Genomic DNA, 17,631 nt, shown 5'->3' with positions numbered 1-17,631 from the left:
CTCGGAGTAGATCTACCTTCCGTGGTAGTATATCCCTCTGGAAGTTCCAAGGCATAAGCAGAAAGCCAATTAATCTGAGTCTAAGGCAGGCAAAACGTGAAGAAATTCAGACAAGCTTCTCACATCCCTTCAGCTAAAACTGAAAATGATTCAAAAGAAGAATCTCAAGTTACAACAGCAACAACAAGAAGATGAGGAAAGCTGAACAAAAGACAGTTGAAGAAAACCAGAGAATGATGCATCACATTTCTTAAATATATTGACATGTGGTTGGATAAATTAGCTTTGATAGAACCTGTATCCTTATGAGAATCAGAAATGACTCATTCCTTTCCTCTCAAATAGCAGAATCATTTTTATTGCAAGGGGTTTCCAATACTGAGAAAGACAAATTAAAAACTTGCAGAGTTAATAAAAAATAAAAAAGTTCTAAAAAATGGATAGATTTCCAAACATCTGGAGGCATGGATATAATGCAGTAGGACATCCATTTAAACTCCAACGCCCTGGGCACCAAAGGGGATAACAATTAATTGATATGCAGAGGGCCATGGAGAGAATATGAAGACATCCCTCAATGGTGATGCCTTCATTATGACTTCCACCCAGACTGGGAGACGAGACCTTGGGAGGAGAGTAAGGGAGGGAGAGGGACAGGGAGGAGGAAGAGGATGAGCAAGCCTGAAATCGAGAGTCATCTCTGACTAGAATAACAAACAGCCTAAGTGAAGAAGGGATGTCAAACGTGAAGGACGCTGCAAATTAGTGTTAGGATAAAGACATCAGGGACCTGGCCCACAATCCCGCAGCTGTTTTCAATCTTAGTGGGGAAGGCAGAGGGAGGAAGGAGGGATGCATCTTATCTGTCAGGGCGTGGGTGACATTTCTGAAAGTGACAGGAGTGAGGTAACGCAGGCAGATGGGCAGTGTCGGGCAAGAAACAGAGCGATGCAACATGGTGGCCCTTGTAACCCTACAGACGGCTAACCCAGCTGCTTAACTAGATCCCAACACAGGTGCCAGCTCAAGAAGATGTCAAAAAATTACTTGGTTCTGCAACCTCAGAGCTCTCTCTGGGGTTAGTTTACGAACCTTCAAAGTGAATTTGTAGCCAGTAGGCTATGCACTGGTCATGTCTGAATACCCATACTTGAGTCCTAAATAGTAGGCTGTTTAAGTATGAGGGGGGAAACAATGTATTAAGTGACATTTCAAAAATCTAGTAAACTTTAAATGCCCGGATGTCATACTATTTTCGGCTTTGACAACAGCTGATAATCAGAACCTGACACCATCCCTACGGTGAAGCATGATGGTGGCAACATCATGCTGTGGTGATGTGTTTCAGCGGCAGTGACTGGGAGATGTGTCAGGATCTAGGCGAAGATAAACGTTGCAAAGTACAGAAAGATCTTAGATGAAAACCTGCTCAGGACCTCAGACTGGGGCGAAGGTTCACCTTCCAACAGGACAATGACCCTAAGCACACAGCCAAGACAACGCAGGAGTGGCATTGGGACAAGTCTGAATGTCCTTGAGTGGCCCCGCCAGAGCCCGAACTTGAACCCGATCGAACATCTCTGGAGAGACCTGAAAATAACTGTGCAGCATTGCTCCCCATCCAACCTGACAGTGCTTAAGAGGATCTGCAGAGAAGAATGGGAGGATCTTGCCAAATACAGGTGTCAAGCTTGTAGCATCATACCCAAGAAGACTTGAGGCTGTAATCGCTGCCAAAGGTACTTCAACAAAGTACTAAGTAAAGGGTCTGAATACTTATGTAAATGTGATATTTCAGTTTGTTTTTATACATTTGCAAAAATGTATAAAAACCTGTTTTTGATTTGACATTATGGAGTATTACCTGTAGATTTGATGGTTTAATCCATTTTAGAATAAGGCTGTAACATAACAAAATGTGGAAAAAGTCAAGGGGTCTGAACACTTTCTGAAGGCACTGTATTTTTGGGTTAAATTCAATGCAACGCATTACTGAGTACCACTCCCCATATTTTCAAGCATAGTAGTGGGTGCATCATGTTATGGGTATGCTTGTGATCATTAAGGACTGGGGAGTTTTTCAGGATTAAAAATAAATGGAAGACCTGGCTCAGTCTGCTTTCCACCAGATACTGTAAAATTAATTCACCTTTCAGCAGGACAATAAGTTAAAACACACAGCAAAATCTACACAGGAGTTGCTTAACAAAAAGACAGTGAATGTTCCTGAGTGGCTGAGTTACAGAGTTTAGTTAAATCTGAAAATGGTTGTCTAGCAATGATCAACAACCAATTTGACAGCGCTTGAAGAATTTCAAAAAGATTCATTGGCAAAATCTTGCACAATCCAGGATTTGAAAGCGCTTAGAGCCTGACCCAGAAACTCTCACAGCTGTAAATCACTGCCAAAGGTGCTTCTACAAAGTATTGACTCAGGGGTATGAATGCTTATGTCAATTAGATGTTTCAGTTTTATATTATATGTCCAAACCTTTCTAAAAACATGTTTTCACTTTATCCTTTCAGGGCTACCCATCCCGGATCCGGGAGCATCCTCATCAAAAAAGCTGACTAGCATAGCCTAGCCTAACGGGACAGGGATATCATATAATATAATTTCATGAAATCACAAGTCCAATACAGCAAATGAAAGATTAACATCTTGTGAATCCAGCCATCATTTCCGATTTTTAAAATGTTTTACAGCGAAAACACATGTATTTATATTAGCTAACCACAATAGCCAAACACACAACGCCATGTTTTCACCATGTTTCCACCGCATAGGTAGCTTTCACAAAACCCAGAAATAGAGATAAAATGAATCACTAACCTTGAACAACTTCATCAGATGACAGTCTTATAACATCATGTTATACAATAGATTTATGTTTTGTTCGAAAATGTGCATATTTGAGGTATAAATCGTAGTTTTACATTGCAGCCACCATCACAAATAGCACCAAAGCAGCCAGAATAATTACAGAGAGCAACGTGAAATACATAAATACTCATCATAAAACATTTATGAAAAATACATGGTGTACAGCAAATGAAAGATAAACATCTTGTGAATCCAGCCAATATTTCCGATTTTTTAAGTGTTTTACAGCAAAAACACAATATAGAATTATATTAGCTTACCACAATAGCCAAACACACAAAGCCATTTATTCACCGCCAACATAGCTTTCACAAAAACCAGCAATAGAGATAAAATTAATCACTAACCTTTGGACAACTTCATCAGATGACAGTCTTATAACATCATGTTATACAATACACTTATGTTTTGTTCGAAAATGTGCATATTTAGAGCTGCAAATCATGGTTATACATTGTGAATACGTAGCAACAATTCACCAAAATGTCCGGAGATATTTTGGACAGTCACCTAATCTAACCAAAGAACTCATAAACTTTACATAAAAATACTTGTTGTATGGCAAATGAAAGATACACTGGTTCTTAATGCAACCGCTGTGTTAGATTTTTTAAAATAACTTTACTACAACATACAGCATGCATTATTGTGAGACAGTGCTCACCTATTCTCCGCCGTGTTGGAGCCAACATATTACACAAAAAAACGAAATAACATCATAAATATTCTCTTACTTTTGCTGATCTTCCATCAGAATGTTGTGCAAGGAGTCCTATTTCCAGAATAAATCATTGTTTGGTTTTAGAATGTCCATTTCTTCTGTCGAATTAGCAACTTTGGCTAGCATTGTGGCGCGAACATGCCCATCAACTCTTGGCGCCTGGAACGAAAAATTCCCAAATTCCCAATAAACGTCGAATAAACTGGTCAAACTCGGTTGAAAATCCTACTTTATGCTGTTCTTCTCATATGAATCCAATAAAATCAGAGCCGGAGCAATTCGTAGTGTATACCGAACGCTTTTCAGAAGACAATGTGAGGTTCCCCGGCGCGCAGCTGAATACTGACGATAGGGCGGACCTGTCACTCCAAAAGCTCTTATTCGGCCTCACATCAAGCTAGACACCCCATTCAACCTTCTACTGCCTGTTGACATCTAGTGGAAGGCGTATGAAGTGCATACAGATCCATAAATAAAAGCCAGTTGAATAGGCAGGCCCTGACAGAGTCTATTTTTCAGAATTTTCACTTCCTGTATGGAAGTTTGCTGCCAAATGAGTTCTGTTTTACTCACATATATAATTCAAACAGTTTTAGAAACTTCAGAGTGTTTTCTATCCAATAGTAATAATAATATGCATGTTGTATGATCTAGAACAGAGTACAAGGCCGTTTAATTTGGGCACGATTTTTTCCAAAGTGAAAACAGCGCCCCCCCCCCCCTATTCACAAGAAGTTATCATTATGGGGTATTGTGTGTAGAAGGGTGATGGGCTCAATACATTTTGAATTCAGGATGTAACACAAAATATGGAATAAGTCAAGGGGTATGAGAACTTTCTGCAGGCACTGTAGCTAATTATTTTGGTAGATTACCAACCAAATAATTATTGAATCACAAAGCATAACATTTCATAGCATTTTTTCTCTTTTGGTGTTGATTTTTCCACAACCTCAACTTCTATAACCTGAGGTTCCCTCGAAATCGACGAGTGTCTCCCTGAGAAATATACATTGTGTGCTGTTACTGTACCACATTTTCTAGCTAGATACATGTTTTGGGGTGGTCCTGGGAAGAAAAAAAAGTTTGACTACAGCAAGCTACCATTATCATCTACAAACCAAACACTATCATGTCAACAATCTGCGTATATAGCTTTAGCTAGCTAGCTAACGTTTGCTAGTTGAAATATAGGCATTTGGCATCTTGTGGGGTTTATGCAGTGTTGCTACATGATGTAGCAATCATTAGTTTCCTTTGAGTACAAAACAGTCAGAATACAGAAGAGGTTAGCTAGCTAGCTAAGTAGCCATGTTAACTAGCTTGAATGGTGAACCCACTAAGATTATCAGCTAATATACCTAGCAGGCTAAAAACGCAACCCAACAATTACCTACAAATCCATGAGAACGGTGGCCATTTCTGCGGCACTATTCCACATTTTAAAATGAATTCCAATGCTTATCCGTTTTCTGGATTGGTCATGAGCAGTCTTTCTCGCTTCTTTTCATCTTTTGGGGTCGAGTTGATTCAGATCCAATAACCCAGAATGATGCTTGTTTTTGTTGACATTTACATTCCCCAGCAAGACAACCAAATACTGTTGCTCAAAAAGAAGGGGGAAATAACAGTCACTGACAACACAAAACAGGTGGTGTTTTAGGACGGGTTATGAAAGACACTCATTGGGGTTTCCAATGCATTTTGACTAGCAACAACTAGAACCTAAAGACACCCACCAGGAGCCAAACAAAAGAAAAACCCATTACAAACTTAAAGACAGGGAGCAAACCAAAAAGGTGGATAAAAAAAAAAGAAAATCATGGAAATCAGACAAAGGAATGTTTTTTTTACTTCTAGAAATCAAATAGGGAGAGCCAACTAAAAGGTATTGACCCTTCATATCTATCAACACAACTGGAGGACCGGGCCAGCCACTCTTAAATAGCACCTGGGCCAGCACAGTCGAAACACCTTCCCACTAACGAGATGGCAACTAGCACAGGTGTAACACATACTGATATAAAGGTGACACCAATTGGTGCACCTTACGTGCTATACGTGCTAAAGTTCAACCTCAATACATGAATGGAAAAACCTCATATCTTGGACATAAGTGTTTTTGAAAGGTTTTAAAAAATGCCCAAGATGGAGGAAAATCTATCCTGATAGACGTTGAGGCGAATGCACGAGAAAAGATTAAACATGGCGGCGGATATGAGGGTTTATGTTTAACTGCTTAAAACAGCGCCACCTATGGGCCCACATTTTTGTTTTAAAAATAAAAAGTTACAGTTCAGAAAAAAACTAATCCCATCCGAATCGTCCTTCTGTAGTAATAATTACATAACCAACGTTCTCTAGTAATACTAGTCCCTTGCGAATAGGTCTTTCCTCACGTGCATGTGATGTATGCATCTGTCATGTAAAGAGAGCAAGGGTTGAGAGAATATGGAATGTTTTTCCTAAACAAATTAAGGATTTCGGTAACAGAACTTTTCAGTCAGAAATGACTTATGTTGCAGCTTCAGCAACACAGACAACGCGATACACATTAATGGTGTGATATGGTTGCTGCAGCAGGGAGGAGAGAGACAACGGGTGCTAGTCACTGTCACTCGCTGTGTTTTTTTTTTTTACACAGTGCACCAAGTCAGAGCCGGCCCAGTACAATCAAATCAATTGCTAGTACCTCTAGTTATTTAATCGAACCGGGTGCTTAAAAACTTCTCTAGGATATGTGGGATGCTAACATCCCACTTGGGCAAAAGCTAGTAAAAATGCAGAGTGCCAAATTCAAATATATTACTATAAAAATCAAACTTTCATGAAATCACACATGAAAGACACCAAATGAAAGCTAAACTTGTTGTGAATCCAGCCAACATGTCTGATTTCAAAAAGGATTTACGGCGAAAGCACACCAAACGATTATGTTAGGTCAGTAGATAGCCACAGAAAAACACAGCCATTTTTCCAGCCAAAGAGAGGAGTCACAAAAAGCAGAAATAGAGATAAAATTAATCACTAACCTTTGATCTTCATTAGAAGACACTCATAGGACTTCATGTTACACAATACATGTATGTTTTGTTCGGTAAAGTTCATATTTATATCCAAAAATCTGAGTTTACATTGGCGCGTTATGTTCAGTAGTTCCAAAACATCCGGTGATTTTGCAGAGAGCCACATCAATTTACAGAAATACTCACAATAAACATTGCTAAAAGATACAACTGTTATGCATGTTCTATTTTTATGGCTTTGTAGCAGGCCGTTTACTCTGGGCATGCTTTTCATCCGGACGTGAAAATATTTCCCCCTACCCCAAGGAAGTTAATTTGGGCACGCTTTTCATCCAAAATTCCCAATGCTGCCCCTACCCTAGAGAAGTTAAAAAGTTGAACATTTGCAGCCATCCACTTCCTTATGTCTGAAACACAGGCTTCCAGCGAGGGCAAATTTGGGGCTTCACCATGTTTCATCGAAATGTACAACTCTGTGTCATCAGCATAGCAGTGAAAGTTAACATTATGTTTCCGAATGACATCACCAAGAGGTAAAATATATAGTGAAAACAATAGTGGTCCTAAAACAGAACCTTGAGGAACACCGAAATGTACAGTTGATTTGTCAGAGGACACACCATCCACAGAGACAAACTGATAGTTTTCCGACAGATAAGATCTAAACCAGGCCAGGACTTGTCCGTGTAGACCAATTTGGGTTTCCAATCTCTCCAAAAGAATGTGGTGATTGATGTTATCAAAAGCAGCACGAAGGTCTAGGAGCACGAGGACAGATGCAGAGCCTCGGTCTGACGCCATTAAAAGGTCATTTACCACCTTCACAAGTGCAGTCTCAGTGCAATGATGGGGTCTAAAACCAGACTGAAGTGTTTCGTATACATTGTTTGTCTTCAGGAAGGCAGTGAGTTGGTTGCCCACAGCTTTTTCCAAAAATGTTGAGAGGAATGTGAGATTCGATATTGGCCGATAGTTTTTTATATTTTCTGGGTCAAGGTTATGCTTTTTCAAGAGAGGCTAAATTACTGCCACTTTTAGTGAGTTTGGTACACATCCGGTGGATAGAGAGCCGTTTATTATGTTCAACATAGGAGGGCCAAGCACAGGAAGCAGCTTTTTCAGTAGTTTAGTTGGAATAGGGTCCAGTATGCAGCTTGAAGGTTTAGAGGCCATGATTATTTTCATCATTGTGTCAAGAGATATATTACTAAAACACTTGAGTGTCTCCCTTGATCCTAGGTGCTGGCAGAGTTGTGCAGACTCAGGACAACTGAGCTTTGGAGGAATACGCAGATTTAAAAAGGAGTCCGTAATTTTCTTTCTAATGATCATGATCTTTTCCACAAAGAAGTTCATGAATTTATCACTGCTGAAGTGAAAGCCGTCCTCTCTTGGGGAATGCTGCGTTTTAGTTAGCTTTGCGACAGTATCAAAAAAAACATTTTGGATTGTTCTTATTTTCCTCAATTAAGTTGGAAAAATAGGATGATCGAGCATCAGTGAGGGCTCTCCGATACTGCACGGTACTGTCTTTCCAAGCTAGTCAGAAGACATATAGTGTGGTGTGGAGACATTTCCGTACCAATTTTCTGGAAGCTTGCTTCAGAGCTCGGGTATTTTCTGTATACCAGGGAGCTAGTTTCTTATTCTTATGACAAATGTTTTTTGTTTTTAGGGGTGTGACTGCACAAGGTTGCGCAAGGTTAAATTGAGTTCCTCAATTAGGTGGTGAACTGATTTTTGTACTCTGACGTCCTTGGGTAGGCGGAGGGAGTCTGGAAGGACATCTAGGAATCTTTGGGTTGTCTGAGAATTTATAGCACGACTCTTGATAATCCTTGGTTGGGGTCTGAGCAGATTATTTGTTGCGATTGCAAACGTAATAAAATGGTGGTCCGATAGTCCAGGATTATGAGGAAAAACATTAAGATCCACAACATTTATTCCACGGGACAAAACTAGGTCCAGAGTTTGACTGTAGCAGTGAGTAGGTCCGGAGACATGTTGAACAAAACCCACTGAGTCGATGAAGGCCCCGAAAGCCTTTTGGAGTGGCCCTGTGGACTTTTCCATGTGAATATTAAAGTCACCAAAAATTGGAATATTATCTGCTATGACTACAAGGTCCCATAAGAATTCATGGAACTCAGTGAGGAACGCTGTATATGGCCCAGGAGGCCTGTAAACAGTAGCTATAAAAAGTGATTGAGTAGACTGCTCAAAAGACAAAAACATACAACATTGAAATTTGCTATCATAAATGTTAGCAACACCTCCACCTTTGCGGGATGCGCGGGGGATATGGTCACTAGTGTAACCAGGAGGTGAGGCCTCATTTAACACAGAAAAATTAATCAGGCTTAAGCCATGTTTCAGTCAGGCCAATCACATCAAGATTATGATCAAGATTCACATTGGCAGTTTGAAGTGACATGTCAAATATACTCCCTCTCTGGCCTCTAGGTCACCAGACTGCTGATTAGTGTGCACACCTGTCACCATCGTCACGCGCACCAGCCCTCATTGACACTCACCTGGACTCCATCACCTCCTTGACTACCTGCCCTATTTATGTCACTCCCTTAGGTTCCTTCCCCAGGTGTTATAGTTTATGTTTCATGCTGGTGCGCTGTTCGTGTTTCTTGATTTGGTCATGTTCGTTTATTTATTGAATCTATTCACTCACTGAACTTGCTTCTCGACTCTCAGTGTATTTATCATTACATGACAAAAACATAATAATTGGATATCCGATTAGAATCTGTTGTTCCTGCAATCTGAATAGCCAAAAAGCACATGGAATCAGATATTTCAAGCCACATTTCAAACCACCTTTTGTAGGTGGTATAAAATCTGATTCCTGGCGATGTGATTTGTCTGAATGGTCAAATCTGATTTATTTGCCCTCAAGTGTTTTTTGTTATTTGGTTGCTAATTTATTGACAGTTTGACAACTACATGTGGTAGGTAACTATCTTGTTAATTGTTTACAAACACATTTGTGAATGTGCTAGAAAGCTAAACTGCTACCTAGCTTGCTAACTGCTATGGCTAGCCAAAAAGGACATGCTTTGAACATTCAAAGAAACTGGGAAACGTCGATGGCAGGCATTGTTGTTACCTTAGCTTGTTACATAACTTATGAGTAATAGGATGCATGAGCACCACCACCAATCAGCCTACACCACTTTGATCAGATTGTCTGACCTGGGTCTCCTGTTTTCCCCTGATGTATCGTTAACGTAAAGACATAGGAAAATATCCCTGTCTTAAAGACCACCGAAAAACAAAACTGCAACCCCACCACTTGATACCGTCCATTTCCCTGTCAACCTGGCCTTTAATACATTACAAGATCTGATATCCCTGACTATAACCATTCATTATTTTAGCCTTTAATTGGTAACAGATATGTACTTTTACGAGTATGAGACAGAGGTTAGGGAAGGTCGTTGCACTCAAAGCAGATGTTCGACAGGAGATCCTTCTCCCAACACACCATATGTCCTGACAGGTACATCCAAATTTGAAACAATTTTGGCAGGCCCCAGCCCTTTCCTATTACTGGGCTTAGGCTGTGCACTCCAACACAAACAGTGCGCCATGACCAGATGTTGACCTTTGAAAAGAAGAGCTTAAGGCCCATGCAGACAGGACTACGACAGAGGAATGCAAATGAAGACATTTTGTCAGTACTTTGTTTGACATTCAATCCCCTCTGGGAGGGATCATGAAGGATGTGGCTGGAGAATCGAAAACCACAAGGATTTCCCCACAGCAACCACTGGAAAGTAGACAATTTTATATTGTGTAATGACGGTTGCCAGGTATGCGTAATTAGGGGTTGCCAGGACCAGTGGTTAGTAGACCGGCCATATCGAGCGCCGGAAAGGGGGAGCAGGAGTAGAGGTGACAGTTATGAAGATTAAGCTCCACCAAACAATTGCACATCTTGCATATTAATGACTGATTAAACCTGTAGGCCATGAAGTGACAAAACTAATCATGGTAGATTTTAAATGCTCTTTTGTAGAGGAACCTGTTGCAAAAGTATGTCATTAGTTGTTATAACGGTTCAAGTTGTGCATGTCTTTTCTTTCGGCATATTACTATTTTATGTGCCTTTTGATATACATCACTAATTCGGCAGGGCACGCAAGGTGGATGTTCGCCATTGCTGCTTCAGAGTTTTAGATGTGAGATTGTTGAGTATAACAATGCAATCCTGATAGAAAGAAATATCATAGAAATTACATTGGCTACACACGGCCTGTCTGCAATGAACTTGAAACATTGTATCAACTATTAACTTGGGTCTGGCCAAGAAGCTTGCACTAGCGAACTTGCAACATTGTATAAAATATTCTGGGCCCACAGAGTTTCCAGTGCCAGTGAGCCGGGACAGACACAGCTGTAGGGTATTTGCGCAAGGGATAAGAAGCAGTACATGACTTGGGCAGGAGCTCACTGGAGCTGAGCACCGGCAACTCAAATGTTCTACTGCTTGAGCTCCTGTTCCTCTTATAGAATATCAGCTCAAAAGTATTGTGGAGCTCCTGCACCTAAATATAAACAGTACCAGCACCCAAAATGAGTACCAATTTCAAAGTCAAGCACTGAAAATAAGTAATCAGGTAGACCTATTTTATGATGTTTCCACTGGATCAGAGCATGACATTTTTCCCTTTTACACTGAGTGGTTATCGAAAGGGAGAGGGCTGGAATCATTTTTCAAATACATTGAGGAACTATTGAAATTCTCAAAAACAGACTTTGTTAGCTTGCTTTGCTTTCAAGGAAGTGAGTTTCTTTTCTACAGGATGTACCACCCCCATCTACTGTCAACCAAGCATGTCAATGCAGAGGTATACAGAGTCCTCCACATTGTTACAAATTGGAGATGCAGTAGGGAGATCGATTTGGCCTTTACATGCCTCTGGAGGCTAAGAAACTACGTCACACCCTCCATATGGAGCCTCCAACCACATTTTGGGATCAAGCATAAAGTGACTTTTAGTCTAGGGCTCCACTATAGATTAGTTCAATGAAATGGAAACAAATATACATAACAGTGCTTTGCAAAACTATTCACCTCCCTTGGCCTTTTTCCTATTTTGTTTCATTACATCCTGTAATTTAAATTTATTTTTATTTGTATTTCATGTAATGGACACACAAAATAGTCCAAATTGGTGAAGTGAAAAAAAAAAGACTTGTTTAAAAGAATTACACAAAAAAATAAAACGGAAAAGTGGTGTGTGAATATGTATTCACCCCCTTTGCTATGAAGCTCCTACATAAGATCTGGTGCAACCATTTACCTTCAGAAGTCACATAATTAGTTAAATAAAGTCCACCTGTGTGCAATCTAAGTGTCACATGATCTGTCACATGATCTCAGTATATATGCACCTGTTCTGAAAGGCCCCAGAGTCTGCCACACCACTAACCAAGGGGCACCACCAATCAAGCAGCACGATGAAGACCAAGGAGCTCTCCAAACAGGTCAGGGACAAAGTTGTGGAGAAGTACAGATCAGTGTTGGGTTATAAAAAAATATCCGAAACTTTGAACATCCCACGGAGCACCATTAAATTCATTATTAAAAAATGGAAAGAATATGGCTCCACAACAAACCTGCCATGAGAGGGCCGCCCATAAAAACTCACGGACCAGGCAAGGAGGGAATTAATCAGAGAGGCAACAAAGAGACTAAAGATAACCCTGAAGGAGCTGCAAAGCTCCACAGCGGAGATTGGAGTATCTATCCATAGGACCACTTTAAGCTGTACACTCCACAGAGCTGGGCATTACGGAAGAGTGGCCAGAAAAAAAACATTGCTTTTAGAAAAAAATAAGCAAACACGTTTCGTGTTCACCAAAAGGCATATGGGAGACTCCACAAACATATGGAAGAAGGTACTCTGGTTAGATGAGACTAAAACTGAGCTTTTTGACCATCAAGGAAAACGCTATGTCTGGCACAAACCAACACCTCCCATCACCCCAAGAAAACCATCCTCACAGTGAAGCATGGTGGTGGCAGCATCATGCTGTGGGGATGTTTTTCATCGGCAGGGACTGGGAAATTGGTGAGAATTTAAGAAATTATGGATGGCGCTAAATACAGGGAAATTCTTGAGGGAAACCTGTTTCAGTCAACCCAGAGATTTGAGACTGGGACGAGGTTCACCTTCCAGCAGGACAATGACCCCAAGTATACTGCTAAAGGAACACTGGAGTGGTTTAAGGGGAAACATTTAAATGTCTAGTCAAAGCCCAGACCTCAGCCCAGACCTGGCCTAGTCAAAGCCCAGACCTCAATCTAATTGAGAATCTGTGGTATGAGGTAAAGATTGCTGTACACCAGCGGAACACATCCAATTTGAAGGAGCTGGAGCAGTTTTGCCTTGAAGAATTGGCAAAAATCCCAGGGCTAGATGTGCCAAGCTTATAGAGAACTACCCCAAGATACTTTCAGCTGTAATTGCTGCAAAAGGTGGCTCTACAAAGTATTGACATTTGGGGGGTGAATAGTTATGCAAGCTACAGTTTTGTTTTTTGTCTTATTTTTTGTTTGTTACACAATAACAAATATTTTGGAAGTGGTAGCCAGGTTGTGTATATCAAATGATACAAACCCCCCCAAAATCTATTTTAATTCCAGGTTGTAAGGCAACAAAATAGGAAAAATGCCAAGGGGGTGAAATCTTTCGCATGCCGCTGTATATTTGTTACTGTTAGACTAAAACAATCTGTTGGCCAACAGCCTAACGAGCAAACAATGGACCAGTCGACTAATTGGGTTCAGCCCTAGATCAGTCATATGTATTTATTATGCAGTTTATTTATTTAATTGTATTAATCAGTTACCCAATCAAGACAGGGCCACCCAGTTTTTGTCCCTCTCTTCCATGCAGAAGTGCTGTAACTCAGTGACATTTGTGGGTTTTCAAGCATAAACTGCTTGTTTCAAGTCCTTCCACAACCTCTAAATTCGGATTAGGTCTGGACTTCCAAACCTTCAAATATGTTGCTGTTTAGCCATTTTCATGTAGACTTGATTTTGTGTTTTGGATCATTGTCTTCCTGCATGACCCAGCTGTGCTTCAGCTCAGACGGATGCCCTGACGTTCTCCAGTAGAATTTTCTGATACAGAGCATCATTCATGGTTCTTTCTATTAAGACAAGCTGTCCAGGTCCTGAGCCAGCAAAGCATCCCCAAACTATTACACAACCACAACCATGCTTGACCGTTGTTATGGGGTTCTTACTGTGGAATGCAGTGCTATACTTTTGAATCAAAAAGTTATACTTTTGAATCATCTGTCCATAGAACATTATTTCAAGAGTCTTGATGCCCCTGCATTAATCTGGCCCTGAGTGCGTGCACTGTTTAGTCAATTACTGCAATTTGGTCAACAATAGACTTCGATAAAAAGAGCTTGTCTCTTCATTACAAACTCAATTTCCAGTCATAATTTCGGTGTGCAAACCAATTATAGGCCCCCAAGTTATGAAAAATGGCATTGGTAATGTTTTTGGACAAGTTACCCTTTCTCTTCCAACTCTTAATCATACAAAAGGATGACCACTCCTCAGTTGTCTGTGAGATATTCTCTGATTGTTTTTGTCTTCTATTCCTACGAGAGGTGCATATCATCCAACACAGATGTGGACACCCCTTCAAATGAGTGGATTCAGCAATTTCAACCACACCTGTTGCTGACAGGTGTATAAAATCAAGCACACAGCCATGCAATGCCCATAGAAAAAACGAATGGCCAGTACTGAAGAGCTCAGTGACTTTAAATGTGGCACCGTCCTAGGATGCCACCTTTCCAACAAGTCAGTTCAAATTTCTGCACTACTACAGCTGCCCGGTCAACTCTAAGTGCTGTTATTATGAAGTGGAAACGTCTAGGAGCTACAAGGACTCAGCCTTGAAGTGGTAGGCTACACAAGCTCACAGAATGGGACCGCCGAGTGCTGAACCGCATAGCGCGTAAAAATCATCTTTCCTGGGTTGCAACACTCACTACCGAGTTCTAAACTGCATCTGGAAGCAATGTCAGCACAATAACTGTTCTTTTGGAGCTTCATGAAATGAGTTTCCATGGCCGAGCAGCCGCACACAAGCCAAAGATCACCATGCGCAATGCCAAGCGTCGGCTGGAGTGGTGTAAAGCTCATTGCTATTGGACTTTGGAGCAGTGGAATCACACTTCACCATCTGGCAGTCCAATTCATCTTGGTTTGGCAGATGCCAGGAGAACGCATAGCATAATATATTAAGTCAACCACTTATTTTGGGGTATGCCTGTGTTCAGAAAGTCCAGTGCACACACTGAAACTTGGAGCTCAGGAGATCTACACAGTTTCAACCATTGCCATGGAGGCCTTTCAATCTGGAGAATCACTGCCAGGTTACAATGTGAGGTCACCACTGTCAATGAGAAGGTCTGATGTAGGGCTGTATTGTCATGCAAAAGTCTGCCGGTCTCATGGTAATTGACCGTTAATTAACACAAACAAGCCGCATACAAACCTCTAATGGTTTGTATGCGGCTTGCCTTTGGAACATCTACATTTAATAAAGTCTAATAAATCAATTAAATATACACCATCAGAATAGGATTATTATTTACTTTAGGTACAGTGGGGCAAAAAAGTATTTAGTCAGCCACCAATTGTGCAAGTTCTCCCACTTAAAGAGATGAGAGAGGCCTGTAATTTTCATCATAGGTACACTTCAACTATGACAGACAAAATGAGAGAAAAAAATCCAGAAAATCACATTGTAGGATTTTTTATGAATTTATTTGCAAATTATGGTGGAAAATAAGTATTTGGTCACCTACAAACAAGCAAGATTTCTGGCTCTCACAGACCTGTAACTTCTTCTTTAACCTGTTTGGGCTGCAGGGGCAGTATTGAGTAGCCTGGATAAAAGGTGCCCATTTCAAACGGCCTCGTACTCAATTCTTGCTCGTACAATATGCATATTATTATTACTATTGGATAGAAAACCGTTTGAATTATATCTGTGAGTAAAACAGAACTCATTTTGCAGCAAACTTCCTGACAGGAAGTGGAAAATCTGAAATCGATGCTCTGTTCTAGGGCCTGCCTATAAATGTCCTTGATATATATCAGTATACATGCACTTCATACGTCTTCCACTAGATGTCGACAGGCAGTGAGAGAAGAAATGGAGTGTATAACTTGATCTGGGGTCGAATAAAAGCTCTTTGTATGACGTGTCACCAGTTTCCTGTTTTCTGGAGCGCGCGCGAAGGGACCTGGTATTGCCTTCTGAAAGGCTGTTGTTATAGACGACTAATATCTCCGGCTTTGATTTTATTTGATACATGTGACAATATCATCGCAAAGTATGTTTTTTCAATATAGTTTTATTAGATCATTGAAATTTTTTCGGGACGTTAGGCGTGTTGCTTTGTCTGCGTATGTTCAGGAAGGAGAGCTTCGCGCCACTTTGCTAGCTTTCCGTGCTAATTGACTGGAGAAGAGGACATTCTAAATCCAAACAACGATTGTTCTGGACAAAGGACCCCTTGTACAACATTCTGCTGGAAGATCGTCAAAAGTAGGACCCATTTTATGATGTTATTTCATATATCTGTCGTACATGTGTACTAGTAGTTTGCGGCCAGGTTTTGGGCACGCTCTCGCCATAACGTAAACTGCATATCGTAATGAAGTTATTTTTAGAATTCTAACACGGCGATTGCATTAAGAACTAGTGTATCTATCATTTCCTATACAACATGTATTTTTTAGTTATGTTTATTAATAGTTATTTGGTCAGAATATGTGAGTGTCAGAAAAATATCCGGACGTTGTGGGAAAAAGATGCTACGTTAGCACAATGTATAACCACTGATTTCAGCTCTAAATATGCACATTTTCGAACAAAACATAAGTGTATGTATAACCTGATGTTATAGGACTGTCATCTGATGAAGCTTATCAAGGTTAGTCAAATTATATATCTTTTGCTGGTTTATTCGCTATCGCTAACGTGCCTATTGCTATCGCTAACGTGCCTTGATGAATGAATGCGGTATTGTGGTAGGCTATTGTAGTAAGCTAATATAATGCTATATTGTGTTTTCGCTGTAAAACACTTAAAAAATCGGAAGTATTGGCTGGATTCACAAGATGTTTGTCTTTAATTTGCTGTACACCATCGATTTTTCAGAAATGTTTTATGATGAGTATTTAGGTATTTGACGTTGGTGTCTGTAATTACTCTGGCTGCTTCGGTCCTATTTGTGACGGTAGCTGCAATGTAAAACTGATTTATACCTCAAATATGCACATTTTTCGAACAAAACATAGATTTATTGTATAACATGTTATAAGACTCATCTGATGAAGTTGTTTCTTGGTTAGTTTGGTTGGTTCTTGGTTAGTTAGGTTGGCTTTGTGCATGCTACCTGTGCTGTGAAAAATGTCTGTCCTTTTTTGTATTTGGTGGTGAGCTAACAAATATGTGGTGTTTTCGCTGTAAAACATTTTAAAAATTAGACATGTTGGCTGGATTAACAAGATGTTTATCTTTCATATGCTGTATTGGACTTGTTAATGTGTGAAAGTTAAATATTTCTAAAAAATATATTTTGAATTTCGCGCCCTGCACTTGAAGTGGCTGTTGTCATATTGTGCCCGGCTTCGGGCTTGCAGCCCAAAGAAGTTAAGAGGCTCCTCTGTCCTCCACTCGTTACCTGTATTAATGGCACCTGTTTGAACTTGTTATCAGTATAAAAGACACCTGTCCACAACCTCAAACAGTCACACTCCAAACTCCACTATGGCCAAGACCAAAGAGCTGTCAAAGGACACCAGAAACAAAATTGTAGACCTGCACCAGGCTGGGAAGACTGAATCTGCAATAGGTAAGCAGCTTGGTTTGAGGAAATCAACTGTGGGAGCAATTATTAGGAAATGGAAGACATACAAGACCACTGATAATCTC

This window comes from Salvelinus namaycush, chromosome 19, assembly GCF_016432855.1.
Source record: "Salvelinus namaycush isolate Seneca chromosome 19, SaNama_1.0, whole genome shotgun sequence".
In the NCBI taxonomy this organism is placed as follows: domain Eukaryota; kingdom Metazoa; phylum Chordata; class Actinopteri; order Salmoniformes; family Salmonidae; genus Salvelinus; species Salvelinus namaycush.
This window is presented reverse-complemented; position numbering follows the sequence as displayed.